Below are 16697 nucleotides of genomic sequence, written 5' to 3' on the forward strand. Positions count from 1 at the left end.
ATCATCAGACAACTACTGGCGAGACTGGAGATTGGAGTCTGGGGGAGAGGTCCAGGTCCAGACAGATGCTGATGCAACGTCGCAAATTCTAAGAGTGCTTGTTCAAAGAAACAAACCATTTAGATGAGAAAAATGGGGGGCGAGTAAAGTATTACTAGCCAGTTAGGTGCACAGCTAAAGCAATGCCAAAGCAAAAACTCAATGGCAGTGAATTTGACGGTGAGTTTGCTTTGCTCTGGCCACGAATAATGTTGTGTCCATGCCGTGTCCTGTGTCGTGGGGTTCGCGAATGCTCTGCGATTTAAGCTGGACATGGTAAACAGGAGCAAGTGCCGTTGGCAGTACCAGAGACGTCACCTCATGACCACTGAATCGTTTTCAGCCATGAGGCTGGCCGGGCTGTAAGGCTGCAAGGAGTCGTCGTCGTTGCCAGCCAGTGAGAGCTTTTTCTTTGTGCCAATATGACACGGGCCAAAGGGTTGGCGGAAGGGTGTAGGTTGGGGTGGGGGGGACGGAGGGGGGTGGTAGTGGACTGGTTGGTATGGAGTTTGACGCAAAATTGCGCCACTCGGCCGCAATGGGTTGACTTGGCTAGGAGGTTACTCTGCACCACCGTCGTCTGCCACTTGCTCGAAACTCAAGTGGGCTGCTATGCATTGTTCTCTGGCATCCAAGGCATAAGGGACAGGAGACAGAGGAAAGGGGACAGAGCAGGGGACGGTTATACCTTCGCACATTATACAAATACATATGCATGCATGTCTATGCATGTGTCCATGCACATATGTATGTATGTATGTGTGTTCCATTTGCATCCGCACACACTCTACAGTCCGTCAGTCAGTCAGTGCCAATTCTCCGCATACGCTGAAAGTCGCGATGCCTATACACTCAGAAAAAATTTGTAATAAAATTTAGAGCATCTCCTTTTAATAAAAATCACTCTTAAAACTATAAGATTTATCTTTTTTTTTAAATAATTTTTAAGCTTACGAAAAAAAATAAACTGTGAAAAATAATATAAGTTGGGAAATTTACAATTATAAGAAATTTACAGTATTTTTTAATTATTTGTAAATAGACGAAGAAAAAAACATATATTAAAATTACAACGCTTCTTTTTATAATTTTCAAAGATATACTTTTCAATAATATAAAATACTGCAAAAGAGTAAAAATGCTGCATTTTTGAAAAAATACTTTCGTAAATAAAGAAAATTAATAAAAAAAAATATTCCTCTGTCGACTGCTATGTTAGAGTTGAAGCTCAGTAGGAACTCTCGGGGAAGTGTAGAGAATTTAAATGGCAGAACCATTTTCGAATTGAATTGAAAATTTGATTAATATGCATTCCAAAACTTTCTGAAATATATTTGAATGCTTAAAAATAAATAAAAAATAATATTGAAGGTAAAAATTCTTTATAACGCAATATCGCTGTATATTAGACATGTTTTTAAATTTTCGAATAATCGAGCTTTGAATTTAGAAAAGAAAATTGCTGGTTGTAAAAAGTCACAACCTTGCATTTTAGATTAATGAACTCTAAATAAAAGTGTGAACAACCACTACAACTAAATATGATTACATATTTCTCATATTTAAAACGAATTTATTCTAAAAATTTGGTTTTACTTTTCTATATTTAATAAACTTGTTACAAATATATTTCTCACTAATAAAAAAAAAAAAAAACATTTCTATAAATAGAAAACAATGGTTTACAATTTAATGACTTTTTTTTCGTATATATTCATTTAAAAAAGCAGGAAAATTTTTCCAGATTCAGGGAGATTTTTTTTTGCTGAGTGCATGGCAATTGCGAAGGGTTCGGGTATTTGTGTTGCTTTGGCTGTGGCTGTGGCTGTAGCAGTTGCCGTCACCGTCACCGTCAGCGTTGCTATTGCTTTGCCGCAGGGTGGCGACTGCGGATTTTAGCTGAATTGTCGCGGGGTTGCGCTCTGATTGATGTAGGGAGCCGCCGCAGTCCTTCTACACGTTCTGGTTCGGCTTGGCTCTCCTTGTCCTTGTCTTTTGCCTCATGTCCTCTCCCATAGACGGCAGCGTTTGTCGCAGACGTCGACGCAGTCGACGGTAACGGTAACGATGCTGACCGCGCGACATGCTGCTTTCTATTTTGATGAAAATTTCGCGATTGTGTGCGTTCAACCGAAACCGACAGATTTACCATCATCCCCTTCTTCTTGTTCTGATTCTTCTTTTGGGCAAGATGCATCGTTGTCCTGTGTGTAAATGGCTATAGAATTCAACTTTGCTGACCTGCTTCCTGTTCTACCCGTACCTGTGCACAGAACGCAACGCTCATCCCGGGCTTAAGTCAGTGGGCATTTTTTAAGCTCAAGATAAGTGTGTGTTTTCAACACACATATATATTCGTACATCGTTATTGTATTGGCTACACTCACAAAAATCGCATCGTTATTGTATTGGCTACACTCACAAAAATCGCATTGGCTTTCGCCACTCGTTTCTGCATCTTAGAAAGAATATTTTTCTAAAAATTAGGGCTGGCATCTATACTTTTTAGAAGTAATAATTTCTTAATAACAGGAAATATTTCTGAGAAAAAAAAGAGTATTCAAAATATATTGTGGATTGTTGATTTAAAAAAGCATTTCTAAATTCTACAAATTGGTTTTCGAATATTTAGAAATTATTTCTAAAAAAGAATAGAAAGAAAAAAATTATTTTAAGGCGATTTTTATCTGAGAGTGACTCTCTAAAACTAAAGTTTGCATTTCATAATTTCAGGCTGCATTTTTCAAAAAAGGTAGAAAAAATGTATCTCATTTTTTTCGGGAATTTGAGTCCTTCGTTGGCAAGTAGAGTTACTTGTCACCGAGCTAAGCGGACTGTAAAGCAGAAAGGAGCTAAACATGAAAGCGCTATTTGTATTACTATTTTCTTTTATTTTGTATAAACGCAAAGTATTTCAAAAAAAAATAAATAAAAATAGAAAGAAAAAACGAAATATTTTTCGGATTGTCGATTTTCTAAATTTCAGGTCGAATTTTTTTCCTAGTGTATGTTGTGTAGATATACGTTCTCGTTTCTCGGCATTTTAAATTTCTCACGTGGCTGGCATTTACTACATATTCACATATTCACCCACCAGTTTCAATGCGCGCCAAATCGCGTTTTTGTGTTTTACATCGCCGGCGCTTTTCTTTCCTTCCTTGCACTTTGATTGTCTACAAGTAGTCGGCAAAGGACATGACACTCGAACAGGCCTGGCCCTTACCAACACCCAACCAGCCAACCAACCTACAAGTCAACCAGCCTACTGCAGCCGCAGTGTTGACAATTTTGCTCTTCCTTTACTGCAGTATAATGAAACAGCAACAACGTCTGAATAGAGCAAGCGGCGTTAGCTATGATACAAAAAAAAAAACGCTGTCCTTTAAAATCAATAGATGTACATATGCTTTTGCGCAAATGTCAACATACATATTCTTTCTTGCCTATTTGATGTAGTACCCTCAGAATCTCCTCGTTCTTAGACAAGTGGCAAAATCGAAATGACGCAGCGCTTTTCGCGGTCGCAATTCTTAAAACGTAGTGTACAATCTGGGTATTAGGTATGGTAATAAACCCGAGTTGCGTGGAACTCAAACTAACTGTAGTTATATCTAATAAACATATACAATAATAAGTAGAGTACCTCAAATAATAAGTATATAATCGGATCGGATCATAAAAACAATCGATGGCAAATTTGTTCTCATTAAAATCCATTTTTTTTCACAAGGTGCAAAGACAAAACTCACAAAATATGCGTGCTATGCGCATATTAAAAAAAAGTTCTTTGAATTTATATGTATTTAATAATAAAGAACCTACTATGGAATGTAACTATTAATTGACTGTGGATCAAATGACATCCATTACCTTGATCAAAAATGCCCTGTAAGCAATCCAAATACAGAAAGTATTTAATAAATATAAATAAATAAATAAATAATAAAATAAATATGATGTTATACATTATTCATTGAAAATTTTTAAATTGAAAATAATTATGAAACTAGTAAATCAATAGACTTTCGATAAGAAAGTCGTAGCTATTATTGCGCGCTCATATTTCGAATGGTAAAAAGAATACATTCGAAAGTAAAATTAATTTTTAGGAATTTATGTTCGAATAAATACATGTATTTAATACGAATAAATGTTCGATTAAATACTTTTTCTAACCCCCTTCTAAAAGGGCCAAACTGAATTGCGAAAACAGTACCATATACGTTTTGACCCACTTCCGATCTCATATCCCATCTAGTGTCAGAAAAACTGAGATATCATCCAAATTGGACTGCAACTTTAGTCCGACAGCCCTCTAACCTCACCAACCCCTGAATTAGGAACAGCGGAATTATTTAATTCTTAAATAGCCAGAGCAGTAGTTTTCGTAGTTATCTTCCCAAGTACGTTTAAAAATGTATTCACAACGTGCATAAAGAGTAATATGAAGTTATGCATTTACCAGCGAAAATTGAAGCTTCTCCGATTAAATAACATATATTATTGATTAGCATCGAGAACCGAGTTGATCTAGCTATGGCCATCTGTCTGTCCACATCTGTGTCTGTCAGAATGAGCACAATAATATCGGAGACTATAAGACTAATATAAGCTTTCATTAGTTTTCCTGCACAAAATAACTATAAATATCGATTTCTGAAAACAATCAAAGCCGCATTTTTAATGACGAATGCACAAAAAACATCTCCCACCATATAAAGCATACATATTCTTGCACAACAAAGTCGATCTGATTCTGTAAGAGCTAGCGACTTAAATTATATATATATAAATATATCTATTTATCTTTCTAACAGACTGTCTAGCCATCTGCCAGAATTTTGTTGTCTTATTTGCATAGAACTCCCACAGTTTTAAACCTAAATCGATGAAAATTGTTTTATATCCGAATTTTAACATACTATATCATATAGCTTCATAAGAGGAAGTGGCCAATACATTTGTTCCCGTATTAAACAAATTTTTTACAAAGATATCCAGACAAATCTTATAAAAAGTTCAAAGTCAACAGGCAAATTGAAACCATACAAGTAACATTTGTTTAAAACACAAAAACATAATAATAATACAAAAAGATCAACTCCGGTTCTCATTTATAATCAGCTGTGCTGATCATTTAATAAATAAATTCAAATAATAGTATTATCAAGACACTACTAATAAACATGCCACTCTTCCGCGAAAGAAATACCGCTGCTAAAAACTGACTCAAGAAAATTATAAAAAAAATATACAATATAAAATCAATTTATTTAAAGTATAGAAACACAGTAAAAATAAATTAAGTTAAATAATTCATAATTCGCATGAGTTTCAACTGTATAACCGACCAACAGATATAATTATTATATTATAAGATTAATTTTTCTAATTGATTCTCGCGCTTTTTTGGTTCAAATTTTGGTTAACGAGAGTAATTAAATGGATGTTACTAACATAAATAACATATACATATAACATATATATACCTTTTAAATTTGGTGACTCTAGCTTTCAAATAATGTGAGATATATGGTTTTATCGATTTACACTAACAGGTGTATCGGTTTGGGGAGGCGGAGTGGACATGGTAGTTCCCTGTAACACACTTTGACAATTTTACTGAGTCTAGTTTACCAATTGTGGAAGATATGCGAATTTCAGATTTCAAGGGCCGAGGCTACTGGCAGCGACTGGTGTGGGCGTGCTCTCAAAATGTATATGCCGATCTTTAAAGGAGGTTGCCAGGAAGTTACCTTTCAAGTTTGGTGACTCTATTCTAAAAAATAATATACATACCAATCTTGACGGCTCTAACTCAAAAACTGCGGAAGATAGATACTTAAGATGTTCAGGGGTGGTGGGCTTGGGGGCGGCGCAGGTGGGACATATGTCGATCTAGCCAACAACCTATCTACCAAATTTGGCGACGGTTTCCTTGAAATTGTGGCAGCCACCTAGCTTTATCGATTTGCGATGATCGATTATACCGATTTTCTAGCCTCCTCTCTAAGGGTTTCCAAAAAACTAGCGTACTTGCAGATGGACAGACGGACATAGAGCATGACGGACATTGCACAAATCCATCATGAAAACATGTATAACATTTCTGGAGGTTTTTAATTGCAAGATTAGTCTAACATGGATTTGGGAAAAAGCCCAATCAGATCAAAATAAAAAATTTTTATTATGAAGAAGCCAAACCACAAATGCATGCAAAAATATTATTAGAGAGACAAATAAGTTTAAAATTATATAAATAAACGACTCTGAAATGTTTCCAGATTACTCTAAGAGGTTAAGGAATATATCCTTTTCCCTTTTGATTAGAACAGTTGGAGTAAATGAGAAAGGTGTTTGGTAAAGTTATCAAAAATATAGAGAATAATATTTCGAGAAATATATGATAAAGTATGGAAACCATAATGAAATTCAAGCAGATGCCCATGTCTGCTGTGTCTGCTGGGTCTGCATTTAGCAAGCTGCACTGGATATGCAATCTATATTTGTGTGTGTGTGTGTGTGAGTATTCACATGCTGCAGTTGCATTTGCAACCAAGCAACATACACACACACACACACTCATATAGATGTAGATATACCCATTATGTACTTGTATACAGAGTCTTGGACGTAGTGCAATTAGCAGCTGATTGAACTTGCATATATGCTAGCTACTAACTCCTAGCTCCTGCTGGCATCAACCAACCAACCCACCCACCCGGGCCAATGCAAGCAGAGCAACGTTCGTCTTGGTAGCAAAGAATATCTTAACAAAGCTGCAAGCAAAGCAGCGAGAATACATAAGAAGAAAAACTGCATCTGTCTGCGTTATTTGCGTTATTTGCATGTGGCTCGACTCAGCTCAGACTCGAACCAGGCATGTCTTGCCTTACACTATGCATATAGTTGAATTTTGAGAAAGATTCGACTCCTGCTGTCTCTCTCTCTCTCTCTCTCTCTATCTCTCTATCTCTATCTCTCTCACTCTCTCTGTCTGTCTCTGTCTCTGTCTAACGCATACTCGCTCGGTATCTCTGTCTAACCAATGCTGGCAGAACTAAACGTAAGCATGTTGTCGATGTAGATGTGGATGTAGATGCGAATGTAGATGTGGATGTGGATGTAGTTGCAGCAGTGGTCAGCAGTAGATGGTGGTCAAAAATGCTGCGTCTGCCCAACGTTCCTCCGCTGGTTCCTCAATTGTTTCAAATTCTGTGTGTTTTCTGCAACGATGGCAACGAGTGGCAACGAGTGGCAGTGGGAGCATTTAGCTTAGATTGGAAGGACAACTGGCAGACTCGCCTCGGCCTGCACACGTTTTGCCTTCTTCTTCTTCTTACGCGGCACAAACACACACACACACACACACACTAGCGCACACACACACACAGACGTACGCACTCAGGTAACGGTAGCTGACAAAGAGCTCGGACATCGGCTGGAATCGGCAAACGATGCTGCTTGCTGAGGTGGCCAGAGACAGACGCATTAAAACAAAGCAAGCTACGATATGCAAATCATAGCAGCAGCAGCAGCAGCAAAAGCAGCAGCAGCAGCGGCAGCCGAGAGTGGAATAGAATGTTACGAAACGAAACGAAACGAAATGTAAGGAAATGGATGTAGAGGAGAGCAGAGCATAGAAGAGAGAGGAGAGGAGTGGAGGAGCAGAATATAACAACTTGCGAGTGCTGCGGTTTTTCGTCTGCTCAAATCGCCTTAGCTTAGCACACAAGTCCAAGGCAGAGGCGCAGGCGAGTCCAAAAAAGGGACAGGGCTTATTCGGACGTTGGTCGTTGGGCGTCGGGCAACTGGAGTAGGGTGCTTGGACAGGTAGCGTCTAACTAAGGACGTCCAGGCCTAGAGCTGTGCAGCAGGGGATTATAAAGATTTTGCAACGTGTTTTTTGTTTCTCGTTTAGTTGTTGTTGTTTTTGTTGCTGTTGTTGTTATTTGCGCATTGCTACAAATTTTCATCAGCATTGCGCGTAAGCCATTCAAATGCAAACTGATCGAAATAAAGGGCGTGTGCGTGGTTCTCTGTGTAGATGCTTAAATGCGACAGGTGCGACAGGTGCGACAGGTAGAGCTCATTGTCCAAATACGGAAACTGATCATCGCTGGAATATATGTTCGTATTACCAATCCAAAGATTTATATACACTTGCCACAGAACACAGGATGGGTATAGCCAAGTACCGATTTTTGAAAGAGAATCCTAAGTGTGAAATTTGGGAGCGGGAGTGAGCGTGCCCGACAAAAATATTGGAGGACGATCTTAGTAATCTACCAGTAAGTTAGCTTCAAAGTTTTATTATGGGCGGAAATGTGGGCGTGGTCATCAAATCTGTCGATGTTGTTAGGCAGCTACCAGTAGTATATCTAGTAAATTTTACGATTCTAACTCAAAAACTGCGGAAGATATACATTGCAAAATTATTACGGGCGGTGGGTTTGGCAGCGGCGAAGGTAAGCGTTGCGTATGCCGATCTTTGAATGACATCGCCAACAACCCACAAACCAAATTCGGTGACTGTAGCCTTAAAACTGTGGAAGATAGGTGGCTTTATCGATTTGCGAATATTGGATTTATCGATCTACTAGTCTCCTAGTAGACGTAGCATCCAAATCTCCAATATACTTTATCTGACCCAGGCACAGACTAGTATATGATCCAAGTTTCAAGTTTGTATCCTAAATGTGTCGAAAAAGTTGCGTTCATACAGACGGACAGACAGACGATCGGGCAGACAGCAAGATGGACATTGCACAAAATCAATTTACTATGATACATTTTTTATCAGAGTATAATAACTAAATAAGTAAATAAAAAAATATTTAAATAAAAAAATGTATGTTTATGTAACACGCAAAAGAGATCATATTTTCCCATAAAGGTTTTTTTTCTAATCTTGATACTCAGTGGAGTCTATATTACCGATCTGTCTGTCAGTCCACCTGTCTTACCATGACGATTTGAGTGCTTACACGCGAATCCAGTTTATTTTCTGTTATCGATAATAATCCCCTAGTCAAATGATAATGTCATATATAATTTTTAGATCACCGCTTTTAGAAACAGGAAGAAGCAGGAATTTTAGATTATATTAAAACAATATCAATAAATACCTAAATTTATTTGCTTAAATCTAATTTTTAATTATAATCATTAAATGTAACTTTTAATATATTCATTAGTGAGTCGATTCTTAAATAACAAACAGAAAAAGATATCAATAAAAATCAATATCATTAATAACTATCGAAAAATATGATTGTTATGTACATAAGCTTTTCACTACCCTTATCGCCCTGATGTGGTTGTGTAAAACGCATACTTTATTTCTTTGTGCATTTTCCCTCCTTAAAAATTCAAGTATTTCACTTATTTATTTTGGGGAATAGATTATCGATTACCTGATTGAGAGGAATTTAATCACGTCGCTTACCAACACAACAATTGATGGCAAATTATTGATTGATTGATTGATTGAATAGAAGTAAAGTTACGCTCTTTTGTAGCTACTAAAAAATGTAAGTCACTACGAATGAATTTTAAGGTAGTGTAGAGGGTGTCTTCTAGAGTGGCATTTTGGACTAGGGTAGTCTCACTTCGTTAGACAGCTCTGTTAAGCTATTTATACTTAAGCAAAACTTGTCTGTTCTCCAAGATGTTTCGAACAAACTCAGCAGTTACAAAGCTTTTCTAAGTTGTACACTTAGAAAATGAATCACCCTCGATTTATAAAATCATCCCAAAATAGAAATATCAATTTTGCATCAACAACTTTTTCCAATTAAATAATATAAATTTTTAAATACTATCCAACATTTTTTAAATGTATTTACTTAAATTATAAAATCTTTTAAGTAAGAAATTTGTGTAAGACTAATAAACAACAAATATATTTTTTCCAATTTCTTGAAAAATTGAGCCTAAATTAAAAAAAAGATTCAAAGTTTCATTTTATAAATAAGTTTTCTGAATAATTGTATAAACTATCCTTGTCGCTAAATGTCTGAAAATTTTCTAAAATCCTTGCGTTATTTCTGTATAGTGTATAGACTAATGTTGTACAATCGACCGACTTAGTTAAATTAATAACAAAAGGGCAGATCTCTGAGCAGATGGACTACATCTGAAATAGTTTGTCATATTCTGCACGTCTTAGCTTTCTGGGAAGACAAGGCAAGAAGAAGTGCTTTCCCTAACAGAGTCCGGTTATGTGCTGGAAATTATACACACACACATATATATAACAAACACATACACACACACACACATGCACACACATACGTGCATACCATACACACACACACACACTCACACACACACAAGTATATTTTTGTATGTCGATTTGAGCACGCGGGTTTTGAATCGACGGCACCGGACTCGAACACGGACACGGACCCGGACCCGGACCCTTGTTGGTGACCAGCGCCCGGCCCCATGAGCCTTCATCTTTCAATTCACGCGAAAATTTCCTTCGCATATGTTGGGTTGGGGCGGGGGGTGTGGCTGGGGGAGGGGTGAGGGGGTTGTTGATGATGATGAGAATAGTGGGCGACGGTGACAGCGAGGCTTGGGTGAAAACGAATCGAGTTTAGCTGAGGACAACGACGAATTCGTAATTGTGCACACACACTCACACAGACAGACACACACACACACACACACACTAAGCCATTTCACACAGGACATTGGTGGATAGATGGTTGGTTGGTGGGTTGGTCGATGTGGTGGGATGGGGGAGGTGGGGTTGGCGCTGTTTGTATCTGGACGACAAATCGGCCGCTGTATGAAGGACATTCCCTGCAGCATCTGGCAAGGAGCTGGCAGATATTAGAGAAACTACGACACTCTGCACTGCTGAGCGAGCCGAACGAAAATATAAATTTTCGCTTTGCTGGACAATGGTCGCTCTGTCCGTCCGTCTGTCTGCCTGTCTGTCTGTCTTTGTGTGTGTGTCTGTGTGTGTGAGTGTGTGTTCATATGTTTGTTGGTATTATTGCTTGGTCGGCTGGTCGCCCAGTCGTTTGAGTTTAGTTGAGTTGGCTGCTTGCTTGCTTGCTAGCTGGGTATTCATCTGAAGTATACATACACATATGTACACTCGCGGTCAACATAATAGGAGAGCTGCAAATATTCAATTCTTTTATAGCTCCTTTCATAATCCACGTCGACTCCTTGCGGCATTATACTCTTCTATGTATTTTACCTATGCTAATTGTTTTTCTTCTGTTTTTGGCGGACTTAGCTAGGGTTCATTTGACTCAGATGGTGGTGATCAAATGGGGCGTGGCAAAAATTGCACCGCTGAAAATCGACACCTCCTATAAATTTTCAATATTAACAAGAATTTAAACCTGTCAAACAACAAATGATTGGTTCCCATCGGCGAATGATTTAGAATTCTATTTCAATCGAAGCTTTCCTAGAAAATTATGATCTTAGCTGATATTATTATAGAAAACCCTTACAATGTGACAACCCAGAGATAATAAACAATTAGGTGGAAGTTCAAGAATATAACCCATACCAAAAAGTTTAAAGTCTAAAATGGAACATTGAAGAAATGGTGATCAGATGAATCCAAAATTAATTTATATATGAGGACCGAGGGCCGCAACAGTAACTCAGACGATCACACAGCACTTAATTTCTGTTTATATAAATACACTTGTTCTATAATGATTTGTTAGATTTTCGCTTGTAAAACAGTAATTTCGAACCAGAACTTATATGTTATAAAAACGGATATAATTATGCTACCACACATTACTGATGAGATGCCTTTACTTAGACATTCCAAGAGGACACCGACTCCAAGGACACCAGCAAAGTCTCTACAGAAGTGGAATCACGGTGATGGGATTAAGGGGATGGTCTTCAGTTATAAAGATGGTTTCTAATGTTAATAAAACGGGAGACTTTGAAACGTACATCGAGTTCTGTAGAAATAGAAATAAATAAATCATAATATATATCCACACATCCAGACGAACCTCCACTCCTATTCCACTACTATTATTTTTAGCGGCTTATTTGTGGTAATCATAAATACTTAAATCGTTAAATGTTTACTGATCACCAATATTGCTTGCTTGTTTCAGATAAAATTTTCAGAATTGGACCGGCTCTCATTTATGATAAATTTGTTTTTGTTCGTATTCTTAAGCAATATTTTAAGTATTTTTTTTTTGGCTATTTGCCAAAACATCTTCTATTTTTTTGACCGCAGCTGTATGTATATATGAATGTGTGTGTGTGTTTGTCTATATCCTCCATACGTGACTTGCGATAAAGCAACTCAAAATTTTCGCTGCAACGAAATTTGCGCTAAGGATGTTCAAGTCCAGTATATGTGTAAGTGTGTGTGTGTGTGTGTGTGCTGACGATGGATGAAGCGAACCCACCTCCACCTCCAACTCTAACTCCACCTCCACCACACTCAATCTTCAGCCCACATGCAAGCTAGCAAGCAAGCAGTCGGCTGGCTTTTTAGCAACAGGGTTGTATGCTGCTGCTTCTTCTTCTTCTTCTACTACTTCTGCTTCTTCTTGCTGATGATGCTCTGCTTTAGGTAAAGCCTTATGTGATTATTGTTTCTGCTGTATACTGTGTGTGTGTGTGTGCGCGCGTGTATGTGTGTGTGTGTAGAGATACTCATGCATATTTGTCAGATGCAAAAGCTATTCTTAGCGATTTCTCAAAATGCATCTCACAACTCTCGGCCAAAACACTGTTGTTGTCCTTTTTGGTTTTGTTATTACGCTCAACCGGCAATTGTCTTAGTCACTGCCGCTTCTTTCGGTCTTATCAAATTGCATTTGAATATGCTGCCCAGCATAGGGAGACATGTATATATAAATATATATATATAAAATATATATACACATATAACTAGCATACAAGTACATTGTCTTTGCTTACCTAAACTTGCACCCGAATCATATTTATATGCACCTCATGCACAGCAGCAGCAACATCGCCCAACAAATAGACTATCAGAGTTTTGGACTCTAAAATTGGAATGTACATATATCTCGCATATCTACTTGAAGAAACAGGTATATAGATATATATATATATTAATATAAGAAAGATTCATGAAGACCCGTAAAGAACAACAGACGATTCTGAGGTTTTCATTCTGTCTTTCATAGATATGAACTTACTTAAAGTTCCAGTTATAATTGATAAAAAAAAAATTTGTTTTGCAATTTTGTCAAATGCCATTTTTAAATATTAAATAATTTTAATTAATTTTAATAATTATACAAATAATTAATACCACTTACGCATTCTTTATAGAAATCGTCTTTATTTATGCAGATTTGCTTTTATCAAATATTAATATTCAACTGACAATTATCTGTAAGTTGTGATATTTTATTTTATTTCTAATTTTCATAATTAAATCAAATTTTGGACCAATTAAATATTCCCAACAATTTTATATATATATCTTAAATTTCAACATTGAATTATATTTTTATTTTAATTACGTTTATTTTTTACTTCATGTATTTTTTGAGTTGAAGGATATCAGTTGACATTAAGTAAATAAATAAGTACACATTCGAAAAGATTTCCATTCATTCAAATTTTATATTTGTTATAAAGTTGAGTAAGTTGAAAGCGGTAAAACAAATTATGTTTTCTTTTATTTCTTACTTCCAATTTTAAAAAAGTTGTCATACGTTTCTCAACATTTATTATTTATTATACACTGCTGACCTGGGATTCACATTCCAATAATTATTATTTTTAAGATTTTTACATTAAAATTAATTCAAATTATTAAAAAAAAATCAGTAGAACGATATATAAGTGTACTAATAATTATTGGTATGTGTGTACTTTAATGTTTTCGTCCCTGTGGGATTAATTTTTTTATAAACAGAACAAAAGCTGTAATCACACGTAAATTGTATATTCACCATTGCAACCTCGTTACCAATTTTCCAATTAAATGTTAGCAGTTTGTAATAAATTTTTATATAGACCCATAAAGAATTACGGGAATACCCTGATACCCTGATACCAACACTTCTATATATATATCTAATCTGTAGGAAAGATCTTAGATATCCAAAGCATCACAAAAATGAGCGGATACACATCGTATTCAATTACTTAAAAATAAAACAGGTTTATTTAAAAAGTAAAAACTAATCTATAAATTGAAAAAAATTGATCTGATCTTAAAGAAATATCTTTGTAATCGACAAGGTGTTAAATGATTCCTCAATCGATAGTTTTGATTTGGCTGTGGCTTATCGATTCTCGATTTTATCGATTTCGTAACCTTCAGCACTAAGCAGACAACACTTGACATGGCATAAAACCAATATGCTCTTATATCTTCAATATCGTCTTAAACGTTTTTAATTTTATTTTCTTCTGCCGTCACCTTTAGAATATCAATATGCTTTCACAAATATCAATTCATAACCACTTTTTTGAGTGTATCTTATAGGTTTGTTCTGGCAATTTCCAACTATTTACCAAATAAATACAGTGTATCGAAGGGCATCTCAAATTTTAGAAAAAATATATAAGAAAATATCTTGATTTTTGTTAAAGTCAGTGCATAAAATCCACAGAGTAAAAATATTTGACTTTTTCAACCCACCCTATTTTTCGCAATGTATTTTTTTTTATGTGATAGATACGATTACATACATACTTGTATGCATTGGGGTTAGCGTATCTCCTAGTCAGACACCTTAGACTGGAGCACTTTTAATCATATTGTTAACACTCAGGAAAAAAAAAATAGCACTGAAATTTAGAAAATCGACATAGTGTATGTCAACTCATAGTTCAAAAAGTATTTTTCTAAAACTACAGATGTCTTTTAAAAAAAAAAATTGTTTTCCTCTTCATAATTATTAGTCGAGTTTTCTAAAATTGTGTTGAATGTCCAAACCCGAAATGCTTGCAAAAATGTTATTCCCGAAACAAGAATTTTAAAATAGAGTTGCCATCAGAAATAGATGGCTCTGAACGGATGCCGAGCATTGTTAACTTGAGGGCAAACCGAGCGAGAAGCTCGTGCCAAAACTAAGGACAGTTGTTCGGCTCGCTGAAAACAAACACAAGTAAAAAAGGAGACAAGTCGTCGATTAACTGTAAGTCCCGGCGCAAGCAAAGATCACAAAACGATAAAAACTTGAGACTTGAACTAAGACCAATGACAATGATGGGCAGGCAACAAGCGATAAACACAAGCAGTAAATAAATTAAATTAAATAATAAAAAAATAATAATAAAAACAACTTAGACTTATTAATTGAAGTGCTCATATTGTGCATATGCTTTATTAACACCTGTTTCCCTTTTGTTTGTCAACTAAAAATTCGCATTTATTTTTTCGCTGTGAACTTCTACTTCATCCCCCCACCCCACGTACGTGTGATTCTCGCGGCGTTAATAAATGGCTTCATTCCCTGTCTCTGTTTCTTTCCCTGTCCCTCCTGTGTGTGGTGGTTTCTTCTGATATTTCTACATGACTTGTAACGCCTATATACATATACATACAAGCATGCACACACATATATGTGCACACATACATGCATACATATTTATGCAGGCTAAAAAAGGGCCAAGACATTGTCCGGCAACAACAAGCCTGCACCCCGCCAACAACTTTAAACACAAGCAAACACACACACACACACACACACACACACCAATGCAGCATTTGATTTCGCCCGTTTCATTTTCGCTTTACTCTCGAGCAACGGGCCCATCCATCCATCTATCCATCCGTCCAACACAAGCGACCGAAACAAAAAACTACAAATACATATGTACTTCTTCTGCTTCTTCTACTTCTTCACACACACATGTACACGTACATGGGCTAAAGACTTTTCGACACGTATATAAATATGTGCATGCGTGTGTGTGTGTGTGCAAGATTTGAATATATGAGCAGAAGAAAGTAGGCCTGCTGCTGCTGCGGCTGTAGCTGCCGCCAAAAAGGATGTACTCCTCCCCGCTCCCCGCTCCACAACACCCCCCGCTAAGCGGACCATCCGATCGGCCAACCGCACGAACATTGCGTCGTCGTCGTCGTCGTCGCTGCCTATGTGTCTGAAAATTGCGTGCAAATGTCTGTGTATGTGTATGTGTGTGTGCGTGTGCGTGTATAACGTTATTGTCCAGCCTGATGTCCCTGAGAGTAAGCAGCGACGGCAGCGACGGCAGCGAGAGCAAGCTGCGTCTTCGTTGCCGTCTTCGCCGTTATTAATCATTGTACATTTGGCTGTCAACGAAAACGGCCGCGAATACACTAACACAGCGACAAAAACACACGGACAGAGAGCAAGAAGAGTGCGCAAGAGACAAACACAAACACACACACACAGACGCACAGGCGTAAAGAAACGGAATAAACGACAACAAAACTGACCATACGAGTGTAAACAAACTCATACACGTGTACGGCTCTCGCTCATTCGCTCGCTCGCACTCACACACACACATACACATGCACACAGAGGCAGAGACAGACACACGCACACATAAGGAGAAAATATAGTCGTGATGCGGAAATTCGCCGCGATGAAATAAAAATTCGCTCACGATATTTGTGCGCTCCGCTCGCACGCTCGCTCGCTCGCTCGCTGGCTGGCTGGCTGGAGTCG

The 16697-nt window shown here is 37.1% G+C and overlaps 1 protein-coding gene across 1 annotated transcript in view; it reads right to left on the bottom strand.

Moving 5' to 3' along the window:
• LOC6563358 (coiled-coil domain-containing protein lobo) overlaps nt 1-16697 on the bottom strand; it is a 47747-nt gene that overhangs the window by 10766 nt on the left and 20284 nt on the right. The window lies entirely within an intron of this gene.

This window comes from Drosophila grimshawi, unplaced genomic scaffold, assembly GCF_018153295.1.
Source record: "Drosophila grimshawi isolate 15287-2541.00 unplaced genomic scaffold, ASM1815329v1 contig_59, whole genome shotgun sequence".
Classification (NCBI taxonomy): Eukaryota; Metazoa; Arthropoda; class Insecta; order Diptera; family Drosophilidae; genus Drosophila; species Drosophila grimshawi.